This window comes from Saimiri boliviensis, chromosome 20, assembly GCF_048565385.1.
Source record: "Saimiri boliviensis isolate mSaiBol1 chromosome 20, mSaiBol1.pri, whole genome shotgun sequence".
NCBI classification, from domain to species: Eukaryota; Metazoa; Chordata; class Mammalia; order Primates; family Cebidae; genus Saimiri; species Saimiri boliviensis.
Window position 1 is genome coordinate 33,998,444 of NC_133468.1, and position 27,683 is coordinate 34,026,126.

A 27,683-nucleotide genomic window follows, 5' to 3' on the forward strand; every position below is an offset into this window, starting at 1 on the left:
TCAAGACCAACCTGGTCAACATGGTGAAACCCCGTCTCTACTAAAAATACAAAAAATTAGCTGGGCATGGTGGTGCGTGCCTGTAATCCCAGCTACTCGGGAGGCTGAGGCAGGAGATTTGCCTGAACCCAGGAGGCGGAGGTTGCAGTGAGCCGAGATCGTGCCATTGCACTCCAGCCTGGGTAACAAGAGCGAAACTCCATCTCAAGGGAAAAAAAAAAAAAAAGTAGAGACAGAGTCTTGCTTTGTTGCCCAGTCTGGTCTCAAACTCTTGGCCTCAAGTGATCCTCCTGCCTTAGCCTCCTGAGTAGCTGGGACTACAGGCGTGCTCCACCATGCCGAGCTTAATTAAAGAATTTTTTTTTTTTTTTGAGAGATGGGTCTCACTATATTGCCCAGGCTGGTTTTGAACTCCTGGCCTCAAGTGATCCTCCTGCCTCAGCCTCCCAAAGTGCTGGGATTACAGGAATGAGCCACCAGACCATCATTTGGTAGTGTTTTTGTTTGTTTTGCTTTTAAGATACCGTCTTGCTCTGTTGCCCGGGCTGGAGTGCAGTGGCATGATCTTGGCTCACTACAGCCTTTGCCTCAGAGGTTCAAGTGATTCTTCTGCCTCAGTCTCTAAGGTGGCTGGGATTACAGGCATGCACCACCATGCCTGGCTAATTTTTGTATTTTTAGTAGAGACGGAATTTCATCATGTTGGCCAGGCTGGTCTTGAACTCCTGACCTCAAGTGATCCACCAACCTCAGCCTCCCAAAGTGCCGGGATTAAAGGCATGTGCCACCGTGCCTGGCCTTGGTAGCATTTTTATGAGAATGAAACATGAATATTCTCGTCCCCTTCAGAGAGGCTACGGTAGTCATTTTTGTTTAGGGGTTAAAATAATTCTTGTCTTTAGTGAGGGGCTACAGACGTTCTCCTCACCAGGTCACCGTAGCCCCAGAAGACGTTTCCTTCTCCTTCTCGTTGGTTTTCCTAAAGTGTCGTCTTTTGTCTCTGCTGTGGTTGTGTTTTGAGTGACTGTGGATACTAAGCTTCATGTCAGTTAACCAGCAAGTACGTTCTTCAGGACTCACTTAAGTGTCAGGTGTGAAAAAATGGATTCCACCCTTATGGAGACTCCGTGTGGTCCTTTGAGGGCAGGGGACCTGTCGTCTTCTGCTTTCTCTGCAAAGCAGAGAAAAGGTTCTGGGTGAGCAAGTTAGCTGAAATGTCAGTCTGCCCTCAACAGAGCCCATCATGCCACAGGAAAGGTTGGCGCCACAAGTCAGGGCTGAACCCGGCTTGATTGCTGGGTTCAAGTTGCTTCTAGAACCCCAGGAAGAGCTGACGGACTCATGGTCACTGCAGTCACTTTCATAACCACAGTGACAGAGGATATAAAAAAGGTGGGGTGAGCCCAGGAAGCCAGTATGAACTGTCTCAAGCTGTTTATTCAAGAACTCAGTGCCGGCCGGGCACAGTGGCTCATGCTTGCCATCCCAACACTTTGGGAGGCTGAGGCAGGTGGATTGCTTGAGGCCAGGAGTTTGAGACCAGCCTGGCCAGCATGGCAAAACCCTATCTCTACTAAAAATACAAAAATTAGCCAGGTGTGGTGACATGGCACCTGTAATCCCAGCTACTAGGGAGGCTGAGGCACAAGAATCGCTTGAGCCTGGGAGGCGGAGGTTGCAATGAGCTGAGATTGTGCCACTGCACTCCAGCCTGGGCGACAGAGGAAAAAAAAAAAAAAATCAGTGCTGCTCCCGCGGCTCCACAGCTTGTCGGTCATTCCAAACCCGAGGACCACGGGAAAGAGAAGGGAAGCTCAGAGGAGCCAGGTGAAGGAGGAGCCCACCTTCAGGGGCTGGTGGGCCTGGACCCGGGGCAGGGCCTTGGAGGAATGGGGGGTGTGGCTGAGGGCAAGAGCAGAGGATGATGTGAGTAAGCAGAGACCACTTCGCAGCAGAGGCCACAGGCTGGCGTCTCGAGGTCTGGATTCCTCTGTGGGCCGGTTTTGTTTGGCCCATGGCGTGTTCTTTAAAACTTGGAACTGAATGTCTTTATATGGAGAACGCACTCTTTCCTTCCCCACGTCACTATCCTTCCTTCCTATCCTGATCTGCTGAAACACACTGATGGAACCAGCCTAGACCCCTGCTCCATCCACTGAAAGCCCAGGAGATCAATGGAAAAACAGGTCTTAGAATTAATAAATAAGTTCAATTTAGGGAATGAGAGTTCTGGGAGAGAGCTATATAAAAATCAAGAGTATATTTTCCAGTATATCAGCAACTTGCTTGTCATAGAAAACACACCCTGTTCACCAAAATGGCAAGACCAGAAAACACCTTTGTAAGAATCTGTGAAAGCTGAGTACTTATAGTTCCAGCTACTTGGGAGGCCGAGGCAGGAGACCACTTGAGTCCAGGAGTTTAGGTTCAGCCTGGGCAATATAGACAGACCCCATCTCTTAAAAAAAGAAAAAAGTCTATGAAATCTCTTGTCATTCACTTCAAACATAGTTACTGCATATTTGCTAATGTATTTCATTTTAAAAATAGGCATACAGGGCCGGGTGCAGTGGCTTACTCCTGTAATCCCACTTTGGGAGGCTAAGGTGGGCAGATCACCTGAGGTCAGGAGTTCAAGACCAGCCTGGCCAATATGGTGAAACCCTGTCTCTACTAAAAATACAAAAAAATTCGCCAGGTGTGGTGGTGGGTGCCTGTAATTCCAACTACTTAGGAGGCTGAGACAGGAGAATCGCTTGAACCCGGGAGGCAGAGGTCGCAGTAGCCTAGATCGTGTTACTGCACTCCAGCCTGGGCAACAAGAGCAAAACTCCATCTCAAATAAAAAAAATAATATATTTTTTTAAAAAGGTAATACATTCAAGTGGTTCCAGAAAAAAGGAGTCCCTTCCACTTCTGACTTCCCAAAGCCTAGCTCCTACTCAACCTAAGAGAAAGAACCACTAATTGACTGATCTCTTATTGTGTCCAACCACGTATTTTATTTTCACATACAAGCGAATACGAATATATGGGAATATTATCTTCCTAGCTCCTTGTATATAATAGTTCGGATTTTTTTTTTTTCAAGGTCTCACTCTGTCACCCAGGCTGGAGTGCATGATACGATCTTGGCTCACTGCAGCCTTGAACTTCAGCTTTGATCCTCCTGCCTCAGCCTCCTGAGTAGCTGGAACTACAGGTGTGTCCCACAGTGGCTGACTTAAAAAAAAAATTATTTAGAGTTAGGGTCTTGCTATGTTGCCCAGACTGGCCTCCAACTGTTGGCCTCAAGTGATCCTCCTGCCTCTGCCTCCCAAAGTGCTGGGATTACAGTCACAAGCCACCACACCTGCCCAGAACCCTGGCAGCATTTTTACATCAGCTTTACAATAGGCTTCCTCATTCTTTTTACAGCTGAATAGTAAAAATAGTGATTTTTAGATAAGATCATGGGCTCCAGAGTAGAACTTCCTGGGTTAGAAACCTGGTTCTCCCTCTGACAATTGGTCTACTCACCTGTCTTTCTGTGCCTCAGTTTCTTCATGTGTAACTGGACACAGTAGATACCTACTCACCTTGTTGCAAGAATTTAGTGAGATGGTGTGTCTAAGAATGCTTACAACAGTGCCAGGCATCTAATGAGCCCTCTAAATATTAGCTACTTTTCTTAGTCTCTTAATAATAATGAATACAAAATAGGAAAAATGATGGTGACTTCGGAGGATACTTTACATAGAATAGATCTGTTGATAGTTATAACACTTGACTGGGGCTGAGCACAGTGGCTCACGCCTGTAATCCCAGCACTTCGGGAGGCCAAGGCGGGCAGATCACCTGAGGTGGGGAGTTTGAGACCAGCCTGACCAACATGGAGAAACTTTGTCTCTACATGAAAAATTACAAAATTAGCCAAGCGTGGTGGTGCATGCCTGTAATCCCAGCTACCAGGGAGGCTGAGGCAGGAAAATCACTTGAACCTGAGAGGCAGAAATTGCGGTGAGCCAAGATTGCGCCATTGCACTCCAGCCTGGGCAAGAAGAGTGAAACTCTGTCTCAAGAAAACACAAAACAAAACAAAACAAAACTTGGCTGGGCGTGGTAGCTAACATCTATAATCCCAGCACTCAGCTGGGACGATCACTTGAGCCCAGGAGTTTGAGACCAGCCTAAGCAGCATAGTGAGACCTCTGTCTCTACAAAAAAAAAAAAAAAAAAAAAAAAATTAATTATAAAATTTTACTAAGAAATATGTCAGATGAATTAATGGAGAGACATGCTTTGTTTCTGGGTTGAAACTATGGAATTTGTTATGTCACCTCTTTCTAGGGTAACTTAGACTTATCTCGTTTATAGCCAAGACCCCAATAGGATTCATGTTGGAACTTTTTTGTTTGTTTGTTTTTGTTTTTTGTTTTTTTTGAGACGAAGTTTTGCTCTTGTTGCCCAGGCTGGAGTGCAACGGTGCCATCTCGGCTCACTGCAACCTCTGCCTCCCAGGTTCAAGCAATTCTCCTGACTCAGCTTCATGAGTAGCTGGGATTACAGGCATGTGCCACTGTACCCAGCTATTTTTTGTATTTTTAGTAGAGACAGGGTTTCACCATGTTGGCCAGGCTGGTCTCGAACTCCTGACCTCAAGTGATCCACCTGCCTCAGCCTCCCAGAGTGCTGGGATTACAGGCATGAGCACCACGCCTAGCCCTTTTCTGGAAGTTTTATATAAATGGCATCACACACATGTGACCTTTTATGCTCTGTTCATTTCCCTTAGCAACCTTTCGCTTTCAGGGTTCACCCACACTGAAGCATGTATCAGAACTCCATTCCCTCGATGGCTGTGCAGTATCCCATTGCATGGATTATACCACCTTTGCTGATCCATTTCATCAGCGGGTGGACACTTGCTGCCTTGTGGCTATTGCAAATAGTGCTACTGTGAACATACCCACACAAGCATTTGTTTAACTCACTGTTTTCCCTTGCTCCATGTACATATCTAGGCTTGGAATTGCTGGGTTATATCCTAAATCTACATTTAACTTTTTGAGGAATAACCAGACTTCTCCACCGTGGTCATACCATTGTACATTTCCACCAGCAATGTACAAGGGTTCCAGTTTCTTTACGCTCTTGCCAACACCTGTTATTTTTCGGTTTTAAACGTTAAATCTATCCTAGTGGGTGTGGAATGGTATCTCATGGTCATTTTAATTTGCATTTCCCTAATAGCTAATGATGTTAAGCATCTTCTCATGTGCTTATTGGCTAGTTGAGAAATGACTATTCAAGTCCTTTACGTGTGTGTGTGATAAAGTCTTACTCTGTCGTCTGGAGTGCAGTGGTGCAACCACAGCCCACTGCAGCCTGACCAGCCTTGTGCTCAGACGATCTTCTCAGCCCAGCCTCCTGAGTAGTTGGGACTACTACAGGTGTGTGCCACCACGCCCCGCTGATTTTTAAAAAATTTTTTGCAAGAATTGCCATGTTGCCCATGGCTGATCTTGAAGTCCTGGGTTCAAATGATCGGCCTGCTTCAGCCTCCCAATGTGCTAGGATTACAGGCATGAACAAGACCCTTTCTCAGAGAATAATAATATCATCATAATGATGATGTTGCCATCAGGGCTGCAGACCAGAGGCAGGGCTCGCAGATCCCCATGCGTGCCTAGTGACGGATGACAATGACACTATTTACAAGTTCTGCACCAGCACCCTTAGCACACCCATCACAGTCCACTTAGTTGACCTCCCTCATCCGACAGCCAGTCCTGGCTGAGCTTTCTCAGGGAGATACCTAAGGGAGAAGCATCAGTACTGCTTTCAACGACAGCCCTCCCCCTGCATTCGCTCCTGTGGTTTCTTTGTGGAAGCACAGCTGGAGTCGGAAACTGTACTCCAAGGAGCCTGCCCCTGAGTGCCACAGCACAGCCAACATTTTAATTTATATCATATATGCATATGCATATAATGTATGCATGTATAATTTGCATGATATATGCATATTTATATATGTGGGCATGTATGGGTGTATAATTTTCTACAGTGAGTTGCTATTACCTTTATTTAATTTTTTTTAGGTGGAGTCTCACTCTGTTGCCCAGGCTGGAGTACAACAGTGTGATCTCAGCTCACTGCAACCTCCACCTCCCAGGTTCAAGTGATCTTCCTGCCTCAGCCTCCCAAGTAACTGAGATTACAGGCACACACCACTATAACTAGCTAATTTTTGTATTTTAGTAGAAACGGGGTTTCACCATGTTGGCCAGGCTGGTCTCAAGCTCCTGACCGCAATGATCCATCTGCCTCGTCTTCCCAAAGTGCTGGGATTACAGGAGTGAGCCACCATGCATAGACTATGTTTTAATATATTTTAATTTTTAAATTTTATAATAAAGATAGGATCTCACTCTATTGCCCAGGCCGGTCTTCAACTCTTGGCTTCAAGTGGTCCTCCCACCTCAGCTTTCCAAAGTACTGGGTTACAGGCGTGAGCCATCGCTCCCGGCCTGATATTACAGACATCAAGGCCCGCCTGTGTCTCTCTTCGGGTGTTCACTCTGCTTGTTTGTGTTCATGTCATGCTGGCTGGCTGCCGGCAGGCTGCCCAGAGGCTCTGCAGTAGACAGGGGTCCTACGCGTGGCCACAGGGTGGACCAGAGCCAGGGGACCGTAGAGGACAAAGGGGGCCTTGATGAAAGCCCTGGTCAGCTGGTCACTAGGAAGCACTGCTGCTCTGCTTGTCACCCAAGTCAGGGACACGCAGGGGCCACGGGGCCGCTCTCCGCTGCTGGTTCCTGGGGAGGCTCTGGAATTCGAAGCTGGCTGTTAGGGGGCAGAGCTGGGAGGCTCGTGCAAACCACCTCCCACCTGCTGGTTTGCTGCAGCTGTCCCGGGAGAGGACCAAAGGCCACCAAGGGAGGGAGGAAGGGAGTAGGCAGCTGCTGGTGGTGGGCACGGGGCCAGAACTGGGACGGCGGGTGGAGGGTGTGCACGGGAGGCCTGACAGGTGGGGCTTTGTGTCCTGGATGCCCAAGCAGATCTCCCCCAGTGCGGCTTCCTGTCAGCTGGGCTGCCCTTGCGCGCTTGGCTGCCTGCCCATCCCTCACCCGTCGAGGGGCTGCACCGAGAGCTCATCCCCCCGCCGCAGACGCAGCACGATGGACTTCCCCTTGGAGTCTGGACTGAGAGCCTTCTGCGTATGCGATGAGGGGTCTCCCTTTCCCACCCACCCAACAGCTCTGCAAACTCCCGCCCTGCCCTTGGGGAGGACCCGAGTCTTTGCCCTCAGTTTAGTGGAGCGGAGAGACTCCTAACAAGTAGACTGAGTGAGTTTAGTGGCTCAGGTGTGGAGACGATAGCGAGCGGCCTTTGGGGGAATGGGAGGCCTCTTTCTAGCTGGCGAGGATGCGCTTACAAAGGTGGCACCACATAGGCCAGCCTGGAAGAACTCGTACAGCCCAGGGCTCCAGAGAGAAAATTCAGTGGTGAAAACATCACGTGGAAAGGCCTGGAGCAGGGAGGGTTGGGGAAAAGGGGCTGGGAAGGAGGAAGGCAAAGGAGGCTGAGAAGGAACACTGGGCTCAGCGTGTTTGTCATCAGAGACTTTAAAGGTAGAGAGACTGGCAGGAGCCACGTGTGTTTTTTGTTTATTTGTTCGTTTTGTTTTGTTTGAGACAGAGTCTCACTCTGTTGCCCAGGCTGGAGTGCAGTGGTGAGATCTCGGCTCACTGCAACCTCCGCCTCCTGGGTTCAAGTGATTCTCTTGCCTCAGCCTCTCAGGTAGCTGGGATTACAGGTACCTGCCACCGTGACTGGCTAATGTCGTATTTTTAGTAGAGATAGGGTTTCACCATGTCGCCCAGGCTCGTCTTGAACTCCTGACCTCAGGTGATCCTCCTGCCTTGGCCTCCCAAAGTGACAGGATTTATAGGCATGAGCCACCATGACTGGACCGGATATGTTTTAGAAAAATCGATTTTCACAGCAGGATAGATAAGAGGTGGGAACAAGACAGACCAGCAAGGAGGTAAACGGAGAAGTTATTGTAAGAGGTTGAGACACGAGAAAGGCGCTGGGGCCCAGCCACAGGGTTGGCTCCTGCTTCTGGGAGGTGCCTCTAGACTCCTGGAGGGAAGGCCAGGGACGGCCTGAGACTTTTGGTGACAGCCTCAGAGTGGACCAGACAGCCTGAAAATCCTGCTGCAACAAATACTCAGAAATGCTCAATAAAGAAAACAAATTTCCTTTTAGACACATAGCAAAGCTCATCAAGCCAGGAGTAGTGGCTCATGCCTAGAACCTCAGCACTTTAGGAGCCAAGGCTGGAGGATCATTTGAGTCTGGGAGTTTGAGGCCAGCCTGGACAACATAGCAAGACCCTGTATCAAAAAACAAACAAACAAACAAAAAAACCTAAGAAAAAAAAAAAAAAACACCTAAAAAAATTGCCAGGTGTGGCGGCAGCCACCTGTCCCAGCCACTTGGGAGACTAAGGCAGGAGGGTGGCTTGAGCCCAGGAGGTCAAGACTGCAGTGAGCCAGGATTGCACTAGTGCCCTCCCGCCTGGACAACAGAGTGAAACTCTGTCTCAAAAACAAAAAAATGAAAACAAATGCTCAGCAGTTGATAAGAGAATCTCTCTCTCTCCTTCCAGCATTTTCCAGGGCCCCTCCCAAATACCAAATAAGCTCCCTGCTCTGACATCCTCGTCTCAGAGTCTGCTTCCATGGGAACCCCAGCTAAGAGGAATTCTTCAATACATGACGTTAGAGCAACTGGTTCTGCACAGGGAGAAATAAAATTAGAATATTACTTTATGCCTTAACTAAAAATAAATCCCAAGTGTATTAAAGGCCTAACTACGAAAACCAAAGCTTTTAAACTTTTCAAATATATGAGAGAATATTTTTATGATCTTAGTTCCAATAGGTAAAAAATTCGTAAGACACTGAAAGCATATAAATAAAGGACGATGTTGATAAAATCGACAACTTTGTCAACAGAAGATGCCATTGTACATAAAAAGGCCATAGGCTGGGGCTGGGCGCAGTGGCTCACACCTGTAATTTCAGTAATTTGGGAGGCCAAGGTGGGTGGATCCCTTGAGTCCAGGAGTTCGAGACCAGCTTGGCCAAAAAACCCTATTTCTACTAAAAATACAAAAATTAGCCAGGTGTGGTGGCACACACCTGTAATTCCAGCTACTAGGAAGGCTGAGGCACAATAATTGCTTGAGCCTGGGAGGTGGAGGTTGCAGTGAGCTGAGATCACGCCATTTCACTCCAGCCTGAGTGACAGAGACTCTGTCTCAAAGAAAAAAACCCCAAAAGGCCACAGGCTGAATAAGCTATTTGTGGTACAGAAAACTGACAAAGAATTGGGAATCAAGCCAGGTGCAGTGGCTTATTCCTGTAATTCCAGCACTTTGGGAGGCTGAGGCAGGCGAATCATGAGGTCAGGAAATCGAGACCATCCTGGCTAACATGGTGAAACCCCGTCTCTACTAAAAATACAAAAAAATTAGCCAGGTGTGATGGCATGCACCTGTAGTCCCAGCTACTCAGGAGGCTGAGGCAGGAGAATCGCTTGAACCAGGAGGCAGAGGTAGCAGTGAGCCAAGATCGTGCCACTGCACTCCAGCCTGGGTGACAAGAATGAGACTCCATCTCAAAACCAAAAAAGAAAGTAAGAAAGAAAAAAGAATTGGGAATCCAAACGTATGAAGCGCTAGCACAGAGATGTAAGAAGGAAGCAGCAATCCAATGGAAAAGTGGGCAAAGACATCAGTAGACATTTCACAGAAGAGGAAATGTGAACCGTAACAAACATGCAATACCCTTTCACAGCAGAAATTTAAAAGCCCAACAAAACAAGTCTCAGCGAGTAGGTCGAGCGGCTGGGGCACCTGTTCCCTGCTGTTGGAAGTGTCCACTGTCTCCACTACTATGGAAATCAATTCGGAAATAGAAGTTTGGTTTTTAGGGTTTTTTTTTTTTTTTTTTTTGGTAGAAACAGGGTCTCACTGTGTGGCCCAGGCTGGTCTCCAACTCCTAGGCTGAAGCGATCCTCCCACTTCGGCCTCCCACAGTGCTGGGATTACGCACCAGGCCCAGCCTGGAAATAGATTCTTAAATGTGCATACTTTGGGCCCCAGCATTCTACTTCTAGGGACACATGGACAAGGATGTATAATAAGAATTATTCACCAAAGCACAGAATAATTCATTTTTAATTATAAAAAGTCAAAAGCAGCCTGAGTGTCCATCTATATGAGAGTAGCCAAATGCAATGGTAATATGAGACATTCATCAATGGTTTCTATTTAATTAACATGAATTAGCTCTGAACATCTGTAAATTCTGGGCCCAGAAAAGCAAGTGGGGGGTTCAGCTTCTGCTTGGGATATAAGAAAAAAGGAGAGAGAGCAAATAGCTGAAATGGTACTGCTTTTTATATTCTTTTTTTTTTTTTTTTTTTTTTTTTTTTTTTTTGAGATGGAGTCTTGCTCTGTCACCCAGGCTGGAGTGCAGTGGCGTGCTCTTAGCTGTCTGCAACCTCCGCCTTCCCACCCAGTTCAAGCAATTCTCCTGCCTCAGCCTCCCAAGTAGCTGCGATTACAGTCGCACGCCACCACACCTGTATTATTATTACAAATACTAATTTTTTGTATTTTTAGTAGAGACAGTTTTACCATGTTGGTCAGGCTGGTCTCGAACTCCTGAGCTCAGGCAATCCACTCACCTTAGCCTCCCAAAGTGCTGGGATTATAGATGTGAGCCACTGTTCCCAGCCCCTACCCCCACTTTTTTTGTTTGTTTGTTTGTTTTAATATAGAGATGGAGTCTCACTATGTCACTCAGGCTAGTCTTGAACTCCTGGCCTCATGCAGTCCTCCTGCCTCAACCTCCCAAAGTGCTGGGATGCATGAGCCACCATGCCTTGCCAAGACGAGGAATTCACTTCAGAGAATTACACAGCTTGTTCAAGTTCATGTTAGCTGGCCGGCTGCAGAGCAAGTGTTCAACCCCAGCTCCACTACCTTTCCTTAGGGAGGTTTCGTAAACTGTCAAGTGCTGTACAAATGTCCATTTGCTTCTCTTTTCTCCTTAATGAACTTCAGAGACCAGAACAGACACCTTAACAAACTGGGAGAAAGTGTTCTTTTTTTCTACGAAGCCAGGTGGCAAGGATGGGGAGGGATGGGAGGTTCACAGATGTCAGTGACGTCCAGCATCAGGTGGAGGACATGGTGCTATGAGATGGGGCATGCTGCACCTCCAGAGGCTCCGGGCTCCAGGTATCTTTCTCCGTGCCGGAAAGCTGGGAGCCCTGAGTGGTCTGTTTCGAGCTGGCTTCCTCCTGCCCCTCGAGCTTCCCCAGGGTGCATCTGCACACACGTGTACCCATGCACACACATTGACATGCATGCCCACACCCTGCTCTCCTATGCATCTCGCCAACTAGCTCAAGTGAGTGCCTTTGCCTCTCTTGCTTGCTCCTTGGCTCAGACCATTCCCTGCTCAGGAAGCCCTTCTGCAGTCACAAGAGACCATTACAGCTCATTTGGCCAAACAGCCCCATCCAGCACCTCAAAGACCCTTCATAAATCTCGAGGAATGATGAAAACCTCTTGCAGGTAATTTAAATCCTCTGGGCACCCTCCCAACATCCTTAAATAGCACGCCCGGTCCCATAGAACCAAGCCCTTGCCTGACCAGCAGAGCGGGGACGGATTAGCACACACTCCCTCCAGGGCACACATCAGCAGGGAGGAGGTCACGAATGGACAGAATAGCTTGCTCCTGTTTCTGAGTTTTGTAGCAGGTGTGATTCGGAGTGTGTGTGTGTCTTTTCTCACTCTCTCAGTGCTTTATTAAGCATCCCAAGGTCAAAGACCTGCATACGCAGCTGAAAACTCTTGTCTCCCAGGAAATGGGAGTATTAATTTCCTCTGGCCTGCAGTTTTTTGTTTTGTTTGGTTTTCTGTCTGTAAAATGAGGACGTTGGCCAGGTACAGTGGCTCACATCTGTCATCTCAGCATTTTGGGAGGCTGAGGCTGAAGGATGGCTTGATTAAGCCCAGGAGTTCAAAACCAGCCTGGACAACATAGTGAGATCCCAAACTTAGAAAAAAATTTGAAAAAACTAGTTGGCTGTAGTGTCATGTAGCTTCCTGTAGTCCCAGCTACTCAGAAGGCTGAGGTGGGAGGATCGCTTAAGCCTAGGAGTTTGAGGCTGCAGTGAGCTATGATCGTACCACTGCCTGGGTGACAGAGCAAGACCCTGTCTCTTAAAAAAAAAATCAGGGTAGGCTGGGTGTGGTGACTCACACCTGTAATCCCAACACTTTGGTGGGATTCAAGACCACGAGGTCAGGAGTTCAAGACCAGCTTGGCAAACATGGCGAAGCCCTGTCTCTACTAAAAACAAAAAAATTAGCTGAATGTGGTGGTGCACACCTGTAATCCCAGCTACTCGGGAGGCTGAGGCATGAGAATCGCTTGAACCTGGGAGGCAGAGGTTGCAGTGAGCCGAGATTGCATCACTGCACTCTAGCCTGGGCAACAGAGTGAGACTCTGTCTAAAAAAAAAAAAGTTATATTTTATCCTAAGGACAGTAGCAAACCTTCAAACGATTGGGGGAGGAAGCAGGGAATGCTATGATCGCATCTGTGTTTAATAAAAATGTCTGGCATACAGTGGCAACCCCATAAAGATTTGAATGAGGTGAGCATGGATGAAAGAGAGGCTTCAATGTGAAGAATGGGTTGGCAGGGATTGAGGGTGAACAAGGGATCCGTTAGGATGGTGACCACAGAGGTGGAGAGAAATGGATAGAGATATTTACAACCCGGAGTTTCGGCCGGCTGCGGTAACTCATGCCTGTAACCCTAGCACTTTGGGAGGCCGAGGCGGGCAGATTGCCTGAACTCAGGAATTCGAGACCAGCCTGGGCAACATAGTGAAACTCCATCTCCACTAAAAATATAAAAAATTAGCAGGATATGGTGGCAGGAGCCTGTGATCCCAGCTACTCGGGAGGCTGAGGCATGAAAATCCTTTGAACCCAGGAGGTAGAGGTTGCAGTGAGCTGAGATCGTGCCACTGCACTTCAGCCTGGGTGACACAGTGAGATTCTGTCTCAATAAATAAATAAATGTTGGAGTTTTGAGAACTTGGTCATTGAGAAGATGTGAGAGGGAGTCACAGAGTATTTCCAGGATTCTGGCTTTGGACACAGCTGAAAGCAGGATGATGTCACAGATTTGCAGAGGTGGTCAGGAGCAGACTTGGGACATCTTGATTCTGAGGTCACTGTGAGATATTGCTAAGCAGATCTGGAGGTCAGAGAGATGGACGTTAGGTTGGAGTATAGGTGGTAGTTAAAGGCATGGGCTGTTGGAGACCGCCAAAGGAGAGAGTGCAGAGGACAAAGGAGGTCTGGGTCTACCTTGAGGAGGTAGGTTGAGAAGAAGCTAATCAAGGAAATGAACATGAAGAGGGAAAGGAAGGAACCCAAGAACGCCTGGCCCATGGAGGTCAAGGGAAGGAGGTCTCGTGAAGGATGGAGTGGCAAGTCCTGGAAAACAAGCTCTAGTTAGATGGGAACTATCTGAAAAAGTGGAAAAGCCGGCCGAGCGCAGTGGCTCACGCCTATAATCCCAGCACTTTGGGAGGCCGAGACGGGTGGATCGTGAGGTCAAGAGATCGAGACCATCCTGGTCAACACGGTGAAACCCCGTCTCTACTAAAAATACAAAACTTAGCTGGGCATGGTGGCGTGTGCCTGTAATCCCAGCTACTCAGGAGGCTGAGGCAGGAGAATTGTGTGAACCCAGGAGGTGGAGGTTGCGGTGAGCCGAGATCGCGCCATTGCACTCCAGCCTGGGTAACAAGAGCGAAACTCCGTCTCAAAAAAAAAAAAAAAAAGTGGAAAAGTCAGTCTCTGGATTTTGCAAATAGAGATTTATTGTTGGCTGGGCAAAGTGGCCCCCGCCCATAATCTCAACACTTTGGGAGACCAAGGCCTAAGGATCACTTGAGCCCAGGAGTTCGAGACCAGCCTGGGCGGCAGAATGAGACCCCAGCTCTACAAAAAACACAAAAATGAACCAGTTGTGGTGGTGCGTGCCTGTTGTCCCAGCTACTCGGGAGGCTGAGGTAGAAGGATCGCTAGGGTCGGGAGGTCAAGGCTGCACTGGGCCGTGATCACACACCTGAATTCCAGCCTGGGTGACACGGGGAGACCTCATCTCAAAACAAAACAAAAACAAACAAGATTTATTGTTGATCTAGCAAGAGTGGAACCTGTGAAACAAAGACCATCAGTGAAGACCGGTGTTTTAAGTTTAACTGGGAAAGGAAGGAGGAGGTCGTTGCTGGAGGAGACTGTGAAATTGAAGACGGTTATGTTTTGTTTTTAAGTTAGCTACCCTTGTTTAAAAGCAGGTGGGGATAGAGAATGGTTGACAGAACTGGGCTAGTTTTTATGTGTGAGAGAGAGACGAAATCTCACTCTGTCGCCAGGCTGGAGTGCAGTGGCGTGATCTTGGCTCACTGTAACCACCGGCTCCCAGGTTCAAACGATTCTCCTGTCGCAGCCTCCTGAGTAGCTGGGATTACAGGCACGTGCCACGACGCCTGGCTGATTTTTGTATTTTCAGTAGAGACGGGGTTTCACCGTGTTGGCCAGGATGGTCTCGATCTCTTGAGCTCCTGATCTGCCTGCTTTGGCCTCCCAAACTGCTGGAATTACAGGCGTGAGCCAGCACGCCCCGTGAGGACTGGCCTAGTTTTTATAGCGAAACCAAACATCCCATAATTCTAGCTTCTTTGGCTATTGTTTTAGGCTGCTATTACCTTCTTGCTTATCAAGGGGCTGACTTCTTAAGGTTAGGTAGGTGCCTGGAATTTCTGTTGAAGGAATTTACAATTTTCCTTTATTTCCACAATGCAGTGGTCTGCAGGCCCCTAGGAGGGGGTCCCTGCTCCTTCTCAAAGCAGGAGCTGGAGGAGCATGGGCGTGGCTGCTCCTCCATGCCAACCAGATGGCCCACCAGATAATCGGCAATGAGCACAAGCTTTAGCCTGGTGCACTGGACCAACTTCATAAGAACGAAGGAGGCCAGGCACAGTGGCTCCCACCTGTAATCCCAGCACTTTGGGAGGCCGAAGCAGGCGGATCACTTGAGGTCAGGAGTTCAAGACCAACCTGACCAACATGGCGAAAGCCTGTCTCTACTAAAAATATAAAACTTAGCCAGGCGTGGTGGTAGGTGCCTGTAATCCCAGCTACTCGGGAGGCTGAGGCAGGAGAATCGCTTGAAGCCGGGAGGCGGAGGTTGCAGTGAGATAGGATTGTGCCACTGCATTCTAGCCTGGGTGACAACAGAGTGAGACGCTGTCTCAAAAAAAAAAAAAAAAAAAAAAAAAAAAAAAAAAAAAGGAATATGACTGCTCCTTCATGGCTGCATCCACATCTTGGGGTGAAATATCTCTTGCTAATTTGCAATAACAAGGGAAAGAGAATTCTGTAAGGTGTAGTCCAGCTCAGCTATGCTCACAGAATACAAATGCATCATAAAGACCACTTTGTTTTTAAGAAAGTAGTTATTAGCAGATCCAGGTACTGTTTTCAGGATGTTGGGCTAAACTGTGAGTTAGAATGAGTCCATCCTCATAGAATGTAGGTTCCAGCAGAGAAATCAGACAGTAAGCAGTGCATCTCTGATACGATGCCATATTGTAACAAGCGCTATGGAAAGAAAAAAGGAAAGAAAGAATAGTAAGTCACAGGGTGGGAGCTGGGAAAGAAGGAGGTTATGTGAGACAGGGTGCGTGGTTGGAAAACCATTTGATGAAGGCCGTTTGATCAGAGGCCATAATGAACTGATGGAACCAGAGAAGAGAGATCATGAGAAAGAGGTTTTGTTTTTGTTTTGTGTGTATGTGTGTGTGTGTGTGTGTGTGTGTGTTTTCAGGTAGAGGAAACAGTATCGCAAAGTCTCCAAGGCAGGAGTAAACTTGTTCAAGAAATGCAAGCATGCCAGGGTAGCTGGAGCACTGAGTGGGGCAGAGAGCGGTAGAGATGAAGCTGGAGAATCAGGCAGCAGCAGAGAGTAGTCATTCGGTGACCTGTCTAGTGATTCCCTTGAAGACCCTACTTGAAAGGCTTATCTCTCTCTTTTTATTTATTTTTTATTTTTTTGAAATGGAGTCTTGCTCTATCACCCAGGCTGGAGCGCAGTGGCACAATCTCGGCTCGCTGCAACCTCCGCCTCCCAGATTCAAGGCATTCTTCTGCCTCAGCTGCCCTGAGTAGCTGGGATTACAGGTGCTTGCCACCACGCCAAGGTAGTTTTTGTATTTTTAGTAGAGTCAAGATTTCACCATGTTGGCCAGGCTGGTTTCGAACTCCTGATCTCAGGTGATCCACCTGACTCAGCCTCCCAAAGTGTTGGGATTACAAGCATGAGTCCCTATGCCCAGCTAAAAGGCTTGTCTTTTTTGACCTTACTTAAAGTCTCCCAGTGCTACATGCCTTTTTGTTGCATATTTTATTTTATGTTTTAAATTTTGAGATGGGGTTTCACTCTCGTCCCCCAGACTGGAATGCAATGGCACAATCTCGGCTCACTGCAACCTCTGCCTCCTGAGTTCAGGCAATTCTCCTGCCTCAGCCTCCTGAGTAGCTGGGATTACAGGCACTTACGACCACACCCAGCTAATGTTTGAATTTTTAGTAGAGGCAGGGTTTCGCCATCTTGGCCAGGTTGGTCTCGAACTCCTGACCTCAGGTGATCCGCCCACCTTGGCCTCCCAAGGTACTGGGATTACAGGCATGAGCTACCGCAACTGGCCCATTTGTTGCATATTTTAACATCGCAGTTGCCTAAGGTCATAGATAACAGTTGTATTTTCAGTAAAGACAGGGCTTCACCGTGTTGGCCATGATGGTCTCCATCTCTTGAGCTCATGAAACGCCTGTCTCGGCAAACAATAGACTAGCATAAAGCTTTAAAGGAAAGGCTAAAGCAGGCATCCCCAAACTACGGCCCGCGGGCCGCATGCAGCCCCCTGAGGCCATTTATCCGGCCCCCCGCCACACTTCAGGAAGGGGCACCTCTTTCATTGGTGGTCAGTGAGAGGAGCACAGTATGTGGCGGCCCTCCAACGGTCTGAGGGACAGTGAACTGGCCCCCTGTGTAAAAAGTCTGGGGACGCCTGGGCTAAAGAATGAGATGCCCATAGGGGGCTTTTATAAGCTCTGACGTACTCCTGGCATCCAGATGGCCATGTTGGGTTGGCTATGTGCATGCCCAGGAAAGACTTGAGAAGGCAATAATAACTCCCCTTGGACTGACCTTGAGGGTCTGTGCAAGCAGAACGTGAAAGCTGAGGCAGAGTTAGAAACGGCCTGGTTGGATGTTGAAAGTTTCCAGGGATCCAGAGCCTCTCACAAAAGAGTAGATATATCGGTTCCAAGAGGTTAAGGAAATCTGTCTAATGATTAGCTAACCACTAAGTTAACTGCACAGAGAATTCCGTGGCCAGGCGTGATGTAGAATTCAGACTTTGCATAATTAGGAGGAAAGTCGCTGAACCAACAGCAACCATAATAACTAGCAGCAACAACAAACTGGCAGAGGAGGCAGAATCTGACTTCCAGCATGACCTCATCATATTATTTGAAATGTCCGGTTTTGAACAAAAATTATGAGACATGCAAAGAAAGAAAAAAAAAATACGATCCTTAGGGAGAAAAAGGAGTCAATGCTAACAGTCTCTGAGGAAACCCAGAAATTGAAATTATTAGGCAATTTATTTATGTATCAATCAAGTAATCCTCCTTCCTTAGTCTCTCAAATAACTAGGACTACCAAGCACACACCACCATGCCTGGCTGATTCTTAATATTTTCTGTAGCAATGGCATCTCACTATGTTGCTCGGGCTGGTCTTGAACTCCTGGCCTTAAGTTATCCTCCTGCCTCAGCCTCCCGAAGTTCTGTGACTACATGTGTGACTCTAGCTTAGACAAATACTTTAAATCAGTTATTTTAAATATGTTCAAAGAACTAAAGGAAATCATGTCTAAAGAATAAATGAAAAGTATGAAAACAGAATCTCAAAGAGAAAGAGATGATCAATTAACAGATAGAAATTATAAAAAGGAACCAAAAGAAAATTGTGGAATTGAAAAATCCAGTAACTGAAACAATTCAGTGGAGACCGGGCACAGTGGTTCATGCCTGTAATCCCAGCACTTTGAAAGGCTGAGGTGGGTAGATCACCTGAGGTCAGGAGTTTGCAACCAGCCTGGCCAACATGGTGAAACCCCGTCTCTGCTAAAAATACAAAAATTAGCCAGTCATGGTACTACGTGCCTGTAATCCCAGCTACTCAGGAGGCTGAGGCAGGAGGATTGCTTAAACCCAGGAGGCAGAGGTTGCAGTGAGCCAAGATCCAGCTACTGCACTCCAGCCTGGGCAACAGTGCAAGACTCTGTCTCTTAAAAAAAAAAAAAAAAAAAAATGCTCTTAGAGGGAAACATAGGTGTAAATCTTCATGAGCTTGGATTAAGCAATGGCTTCTTAAATGTGACATAAAAGCATGAACAACCAAAGAGAAAAATAAACTGTTCTTCAACAATGTTACAAATATTTTTGCTTCAAAGGACACTATCAAGAATATAAAAAGGACCAAGCATGGTGGCTCACACCTGTAATTTAGCACTTTGGGAGGCCGAGGTAGGCAGATCACTGGAGATCGGGAGTTTGAGACCAGCCCGGGGAACATGGTGAAACCTTGTCTCTACAAAAAATATGGAAGTTAACCAGGTGTGGTGATGCGCCTGTAGTCCCAGCTGCTTAGGAAGCTGTGGCAGGAGGACCACTTGATCCCAGGCAGTGGAGGTTGCAGGGGACTGAGATCTTACCGCTGCACTCAGCCTGGATGACAGAGCAAGACTGTCTTTCTTTCTTTTTCTTTGGAGACGGAGTCTCACATTGTCACACAGGCTGGAGTGCAGTGGCCCGATCTCGGCTCACTACAATCTCCGCCTCCTGGGTTCAAGAAATTCTCCTGCTGCAGTTTCCCAAGTAGCTGGGATTACATGCGTGCACCACTACGCCCAGCTAATTTTTTTGTTTTGTTTTGTTTTGTTTGTTTGTGTGTTTAGAGACAGAGTCTCGCACTGTCTCCCAGGCTGTAGTGCAGTGGTGAGATCTCGGCTCACTGCAATCTCTACCTTCTGGGTTCAAGCAATTCTCCTGCCTTAGCCTCCAGAGTAGCTGGGACTACAGGAATGCGCCACCATGCCCAGCTAATTTTTTTTGTATTTTTGGTAGAGACGGGGTTTCACCATTTTGGCCAGGATGGTCTCGATCTCCTGACCTCGTGATCTGCCCGCCTAGGCCTCCCAAAGTGCTGGGATTACAGGCGTGAGCCACCATGCCCTGCCAAGACTGTCTTTCAAAAGAAAAAAAAAAAGAATGTAAAAAAAGACATCTCATAGAATGGGACAAAATACTAACAAATAATTATCCGGTAAGGAATTGATATCCAGAACATATACAGAATTCTTAAAACTCAGTAACAAAAATAAAATTCAGTTCAAAAATGGGCAAAGGAGTTGAATAGACATTTCTTCAGAGAAGATATGCAAATGGTCAATAAGCACATGCAGAAGTGCCCATCACTAATCAATAAGAAAATTCGAATCAAAACTGCAATGAGATAACACCTCACATCGGTTAGGATGGCTACTATAGAAAAACATGGAAATTGGCCAGGCGTGGTGGCTCATGCCTGTAATCCCAACACTTTGTGGGGCCGAGGTGGGTGGATCGTCTGAGTTCAGGAGTTTGAGACCGGCCTGACCAATATGGTGAAACTCCGTCTCTACTAAAAACACAAAAATTAGCTGGGTGTGGTGGCGCAAGCCTGTAATCCCAGCTACTTGGGAGGCTGAGGCAGGAGAATTGTTTGAATTTGGGAGGCAGAGGTTGCAGTGAGCTGAGATCAGGCCATTGTACTCCAGCCTGGGCAAACAGAACAAGACTCCATCCCCCCCTGGCCCCACAAAAAAAGAGAAAAAAGGGGGGGCCAGGTGACGTGGCTCATGCCTGTAAATCCCAGCACTTTGGGAGGCCAAGGCAGCCTGACCAACATGGAGAAACCCCGTCTCTACTAAAAATACAAAATTAGCCGAGTGTGGTGGCACGTGCCTGTAATCCCAGCTATTTGGGAGGCTGAGGCAGGAGAATCACTTGAACCTGGGAGGCAGAGATTGCAGCGAGCCAAGATTGTGCCACTGCACTCCAGCCTGGCCAATAAGAGTGAAATTCTGTCTCAAAAAAAAAAAAAGAAGAAAAAAAGAAAGAAAAAGAAAAAGATGAAATAAAAAATGCTAGCCAGGTTGTGGAGAAAAAGTGCTGGGATTATAGGTGTGAGCCACCGTACCCGGCCAGGGTTTCTTTTTGGGGTGATAAAAACGTTCTAGAATTGAATTGCACCTTGTGCATCATTGGTGGAAATATAAAATGGTACAATGCTATGAAAAACAGTATGGCAGCTCCTCAAAAAATTAAAAATAGAATTACCATATGATCCAGCAATTCCACTTGTGGGTTTATACCCAAAAGAATTGAAAGCAGAGCCTTGAAGAGATATTTGTACCTCCACGTTCATAGCAGCATGATTCACAATAGCCAAAGCATGGAAGCAAGCCAAGTGTTCATCACCAGCTGAATGAATAAGCAAAATGTGTTATATGACGGAATGTTATTCTACCTTAAAAAGGAAAGCAATTGGCTGAGCACCGTGCCTCACACCTGTAATCCCAGCACTTTGGGAGGCTGAGGCAGGTGGATCACAAGGTCAGGAGTTCAAGACCAGCCTGCCCAAGATGGTGAAACCCTGTCTCTACTAAAAATACAAAAATTAGCGAGGCATGTTGGCAGGCATCTGTAATCCCAGCTACTCAGGAGGCTGAGGCAGAGAATTGCTTGAACCCGGGAGGCAGAGGTTGCAGTGGGCCAAGATTGTACCACTGCACAGAAGTCTGGGTGACAGAGGGAGACTCCGTCTCAAAAAAAAAAAAAAAAAAAAAAGGAAAGAAATTCTGGCCAGGTGCAGTGGCTCACACCTGTAATCCCAACACTTTAGAGGCCGAGGCGGGGGGATCACTTGAGTTCAGGAGTTCCAGACAAGCCTGGCCAACATGATGAAACTCCATCTCTACTAAAAATATAAAAATTAGCTACGCATGATGGTGGGTGCCTGTAATCACAGCTACTCAGGAGGCTGAGGCAGGAGAATCACTTGAACCTGGGAGGTGGAGATTGCAGCGAGCCGAGATCGCGCCGTTGCACTCCAGCCTGGGCAACAAGAGCAAACCTCCATCTCAAAAAAAAAAAAAAAAAAATATATATATATATATATATAAAGGAAAGAAATTCTGACACATGCTACAACATGGATAAACCTTGAGGATATTATGCTAAGTGAAATAAGCCAATCACAACAGAGACAAATACTGTACGATAAATACAGCATGACTCCCTTTACGTGAGGTACTTAGAATAGTCACAGTCATAGAGACAGAAAGCAGACAGGTGAGACCGGGCACAGTGGCTCATGCCTGTAATCCCAGCACTTTGGGAGGCAGAGGAAGGAGGATCACTCAAGTCCAAGAGTTTGAGACCAGCCTGTGCTACATAGCAAGACCCTGTCTCTACCCACCCCCCTAAAAAATGTTTTAATTAGCTGAGTATAGTGAGCATGCCTTGTAGTCCCAGCTACTTCGGAGGCTGAGATGGGAAGATTGCTTGAGCCCAGGAGGTCAAAGCTACGGTGAGCCGTTTGTGCCACTGCACTCCAGCCTGACTGATAGAGCAAGACCCTGACTCAGAAAAGTAGACTGCTGTTTGCTAGGGCATGGGGAGAGGAGAGAATGGGGAATTATGTTTAATGGGGGACCAGTTCCGTTTTACAAGATGAATGCCAGTGATGGTTGCACAAATTATGGATCTATTTGGCACCACTGAATGCTACACTTAAAAATAGTGGGCCGGGCATGGTGGCTCATGCCCGTAATCCCAGCACTTTAGGAGGCTGAGGCGGGCGGATCACCTGAGGTCAGGAGTTTGAGACCAGCCTGACCAACATGGAGAAACCCTGTCTCTACTAAAAATACAAAATTAACTGGGTGTGGTGGTGCATGCCTGCAATCCCAGCTACTCAGGAGGCTGAGGCAGGAGAATTGCTTAACCCAGGAGGTGGAGGTTGTGGTGAGCCAAGATCACACCACTGCACTCCAGCCTGGGCAACAGAGTGAAACTCTGTCTCCAAGATAAATAAATAAATAAATAAAAATAAAAAGGAATGAGGTGCTGATACCTGTTACAAGACACATGAACACTGAAAACATTGCGCTAAGTGAAGAAGCCAGACAAATGACCACCTATTGTATTATGACCCCATTCTATGAAACATACAGAATAGGCAAATCCCTGAAGACAAAAAGTAGATTAGCACTTGACAGGGGTGGGGGAAGAATGGATATGGAGTGGCTAGTAACAGGTATGGGGTTTCTTCTCTTTTCTTTTCTTTCTTTTTTTTTTTTTTTTTTTTTTGAGACAGAGTCTCACTCCATCACCTAGGCAGGAGTACAGTGGCACAATCTCGGTTCATTGCAACCTCTGCCTCCTGGGTTCAAGTGATTCTTGTGCCTCAGCCTCCCAAGTAGCTGGGATTACAGGCATGTACCACCACACCCAGCTAATATTTTTTGTATTTTTTTAACAGTAGAAATGACGTTTCGCCATGTTGACCAAACTGGTCTCGAACTCCTGACCTCAAGTGATCCGCCTGCCTCGGCCTCCCAAACTGCTGGGATTACAGGCATGAGCCACTGCACCTGGTCAGGGTTTCTTTTTGGGGTGATGAAAATGTTCTGGAATTAGTGATGATAATTGTATGACCTTTAAAATATATTAAAAGCCACTGAAATCTACCCTTTGAAAAAGTGGTGAATTCCATGGTGTCTGGAATATCTCAATTTTTAAAACATGTATTATTCTGATTGCATATAGAGATAGGCTGCAGGTGTCTAAGAGTGGAAACAGGGTGGATACCGCTGTCTGGTCCAGCAGTGAGCTGACGGTGTTATCATTGGGCAGGAGGCTGGCCCACGGGGATGATGGCTTGAAAAGTTGGGGATTCCCAAGTGCAGGAATCCTGTAAAGAGGTTATTATTCTCAACAGGAGAGGGGACACTCCCCGACCCCCACCAGTAAGGCAAGAGGGATATGAGGTCAGGGGCAGGCATTTCAGAAAACGAATCTGACTTTTGGTTTGGTGCCAAAAAGGGTTTATGAGCCATTATGGGCAGAGGCCTGAGAGCTGCAAATAGCTGCAGGTTAGCAGAGGTCACGGCCTTGGCGTCTAGGAAAATCATGGAGACCTGGAACCGGGCATTCAGGAAAGCTGTCATCTTGAAGTGTCCCTGACAATAATTTTTGAGTTGAAATATGGGGGCTTGAGATATTCATCATAATTATCATGGCTCAGTAATACAAACCATCGTCAGACTGGAGATTTGGAGATGTCTGTTTTATAAAATCAAAGTCACTGATTAGTCTAGAATTGGCATTGCATTTTATAATCACAGTATAATTTTGAATTGGGCATATGCCAATGCATTAATAAAGAAGTAAAAGTTAGAATTAATACATTAAACTGCCAAGTGCAGTGGCTCATGCCCTGTAATCCCAGCACTTTGCCAGACTGAGTTGGGAAGGTTACTTGAGGCCAGGAGTGTGAGACCAGTCTGGGCAACATAGTGAGACCCCGTCCCTATCAAAAAATTGTTTCTAATTAGCCGGGCATGATGGCACACGCCTGTAATCTCAGCTACTCGGGAGGCTGAGATGGGAGGATCACCTGAACCCAAGAGCTCAAGGCTGCAGTGAGCTATGATTGAGCCACTGCCCTCCAGCCTGGGCAACAGAGGGAGACCCTGTTTTCATTTTAAATAAATGAATAAATAATATTAAATGAACAGTTTGGTTTATAGAATTTTTTCATTTGCAGTATCTGTCTTGGTCTCTACTCAACAGCCTAGTGAAACAAGTTTTGCTATTTTCAGGCCTCTGTTTATATATGGAAATGGAGGCTTAGTGAGTTAACACTTTTCTAAGAAGCCTGAATCCAGGTCTTCTAAATCTCATGTTCTTTCCATTATCACACCATGAATCAAGTGAAATACTTTTTGTTTATTCAAATTCTCAGAGTACGTTGCCAGGGTACCTTTTCCCAGAAAGTCTATTTTTATAGAATGTCTTTGATTCTTGCCCATCCCAGTGGCTATTTTAAATAACATTTTTTTTCCTGTTAATTATGTTCATGTTAATTTTAGAAAGTCTAGAAAAACAGTTTTAGAAATCACCACTCATAACCACTGTTAACATTTGAGCATATTTCTTTCCAATGTCTGTCTATAAATACACCACCTATAAATATATATACGCATAGATACATGTATATATTTGTAACTATTTTTCCAAAACTGTGCTCATACTATATAGATGGTTTCATGTCCTGCTTTTTTGCTTAGTATGATCTTGTGAAACGCAGCATGGCATAACGGTGAGGGTTAATTAGGCCCTGGAGCCAGAACAAAACACTCTGTTAGGTGTGTGTGCCCTTGTGAATTACTTAACCTTTTATCACCTTGATTTCTTTCCTCTGGTGCCAGGTGACCAGTGTTCTTGGGGTCCGGAACTGTTCTGTCTATGAAATCCATCCATCCTTCCTCCCATTGGGTGGCAGCGTCCTTACCTTCTGTCCCGCTCCCATCTCCCTTGCCCTGTGACTTCAATAACACCCGCCACTCTATCTAACCTTGGGTCCACCATGCCCAGTTTCCTGAATGCTGCTGGACAAGACCACACAGCGGAGAATATCAGTGTCGCTATTGACCCACAGCCTTCTTGTTCTTTTCCTTTCTTTGTGATTTTCTTTTGTTAGATTGTATTTATTTTTTAAATACATAATGCATGGGCCGGGCACGGTGGCTCACACCTGTAATCCCAGCACTTTGGGAGGCTGAGGTGGGCAGATCGCCTGAGGTCAGGAGTTTGAGATCAGCCTGGCCAACATGGCGAAATCCCATCTCTACTGAATATACAGAAATTAGCTGGGTGTGGCAATGGTGTGTCTGTAGTTCCAGCTACTTCGGAGGCTGAGGCGGGAGAACCGCTTGAACCCTGGAGCAGGAGGTTGCAGTGGACTGAGATCACGGCACTGCATTCCAGCCTGAGCCACAGAGGGAGACTCCATCTCAAAAAAGTAATTAAAATTAATTAATTAAGCACAATTTTTTAAAAATCTACCGTACAAAAGGGTGACCAGTGCATTCCCACATCCCCAACCTCTGGTCCTTCTCCCCAGAGGCAGCCACCTCTGTGCAGCTGCGAGCATATCATCCGTGTCGGTCTGCAGTGGTATTGCACGAGCAGCATATATCTTGGATATTGTTTCTGTCCGCATACACCGGCCTGCACAGTTCTGTTTTGTTGGTTTGTTTTACATTGCCACAGAAGGGGAAGGCTTCCTAAAGCATGCCACGAACCTAGAAGCTATAAAGGAAAAGTTGATCAATTTGACTATGGAAAGACAGGGCGTGGTGGCTCATGCCTGTAATCCCAGCACTTTGGGAGGCCGAGGCGGGCGGATCACTGGAGTTCAGGTGTTCGAGACCAGCCTGGTCAATATAGCAAAACTCCGTCTCTGCTGAAAATACAGAAATTAGCCAGACGTGGTGATGGTGCTCCTGTCATCCCAGCTACTCGGGAGGCTAAGGCAGGAGAATCGCTTGAACCCCCAGGAGGCAGAGGTTGCAGTGAGCTAAGATCGTGCCGCTGCACTCCAGCCTGGGTGACAGAGCGAGACTCTGTCTCAAAAAAAAAAGAAATTGACTATGGAAAAATGAGAAGCTTTAGTAAGAGAAAATATACCATTAGCAAAACCACAAGATAGAATGGCCTCCACGTCCCACTGAGCCTTGCTCAGTGGCCCTTCTTTGCACCCCATGGTTCTCTCCAGAGAGACTGCTTCAAACCTTCCTGCCCCTCCCAGCTCCAACTCCGTCTCTACTAATTTCACACAGAAAACCAAAGTCATCAGATGGAAATGCCCTCTGCTTCCTGCAACCAGACCTTTATTATTATTTATTTATTTATCGAGACGGAGTTTCGCTCTTGTGGCCCAGGCTGGAGTGCCATGGTGCGATCTCGGCTCACCGCAACCTCCGCCTCGCAGGTTCAAGCGATTATCCTGCCTCAGACTCCCGAATAGCTGGGATTACAGGTACCTGTTACCATACCTAGCTAATTTTTTGTTGTTGTTTTGTATTTTTAGTAGAGACGGGGTTTCACCATGTTGGCCAGGCTGGTCTTGAACTCCTGACCTCAGGTGATCTGCCCACCTCAGCCTCCCAAAGTGCTGGGATTACAGGCGTGAGCCACCGTGCTCAGCCTTTTATTATTATTTGTTTAAAATTACTCTTATTTTTTTATAGAGACAGGGTCTTGCTCTGTCACCCAGGCTGGAGTGCAGTGGCTTGATCATAGCTCACTGTAGCCTCCAACTCCTGGCCTCAAATGATCCTCCTCCCTTAACCCCTGACTAGCTGGGACTACAGATGTGCACTTCCATGCCTGGCTAATTTTTTTATTTTTATTTTTGTAGAAACAGGGTCTCACTATATTCACTATATTGCCCAGGCTGGTTTCTAACACCTTGGCCTCCCAAAGATCTAGGGTTACAGGTTTGAGCCACCAAACCCCAATGACTACCAGACATCTCGATGTACTTGAACGCAAATTAATCTCTTCCTTCCCTCTGTTAAAATGGAAGGTATCTGGGCCAGGCATGATGGCTCACACCTGTAATCCCAGCACTTTGGGAAGCTGAGGTGGGCGGATCACTTGAGGCCAAGAGTTTAAGACCAGCCTGGCCAATACGGTGAAATCCCGTCTCTACTAAAAATGCAAAAATTAGTTCAGTGTGGTGGCACATGCCTGTAATCCCAGCTACTCAGGAAGCCGAGGCACGAGACTTGCTTGAACCTGGGAAGCAGAGGTTGCAGTCAGCTGAGATTGCACCACTGGACTTCAGCCTGGGTGACAGAGCAAGACTCTGTATCAAAAAGAAAAGAAAAAAAGAAAGACAGAAAGAAAGGAAGGAAGGAAGGAAAAGAAAAGAAAGATATAAAACAAGGGAAGGTATCTGTCCCCTGCAAGAAGCTGACACCTCCCTGTTTTCTGATCCCATGCAATCTTGCCCTAGTAGGACTGTTGCTTGATTGAGTCGCTGAGTCAGAAAGCTAGAAGCCAATTTGTCTCACAACTCCACTCCCCTCCTGCTTCCTTCCATGACCGTCTCCTGCTGGGTTTTATCTCCTAAATACTCCCTGGCTGTGTCCTCTCATCTCTTTCCTGTTTCTCCTGCTCCTGGTCAGGACTCACCTGGTATGCTCAGAACTTGGCATCCTCCTTCTCACTGAGCCCAGGCTCCGCCCTGGCCATCCTGGGAGCCGTCGCTGCACAGTGGTCAGTGATGCATCAAAGACTCGGATCTGCTCCTGTTCCCTGGCAAACACCCTGAACTGACCAT

The 27,683-nt window shown here is 47.0% G+C and overlaps 1 protein-coding gene and 1 long non-coding RNA gene across 2 annotated transcripts in view; both read left to right on the top strand.

The window, feature by feature from the left end:
- The window catches only part of HIP1 (huntingtin interacting protein 1), a 197,357-nt gene that overhangs the window by 37,948 nt on the left and 131,726 nt on the right, over window positions 1-27,683 (top strand). The window lies entirely within an intron of this gene.
- LOC141582488 (uncharacterized) overlaps window positions 1-27,683 on the top strand; it is an 80,543-nt gene that overhangs the window by 37,759 nt on the left and 15,101 nt on the right. The window contains exon 2 of the long non-coding RNA XR_012515342.1: window positions 1-27,683. This exon is cut by the window's left edge and continues 24,235 nt beyond it; it is cut by the window's right edge and continues 15,101 nt beyond it. This is a non-coding gene — a long non-coding RNA (uncharacterized LOC141582488).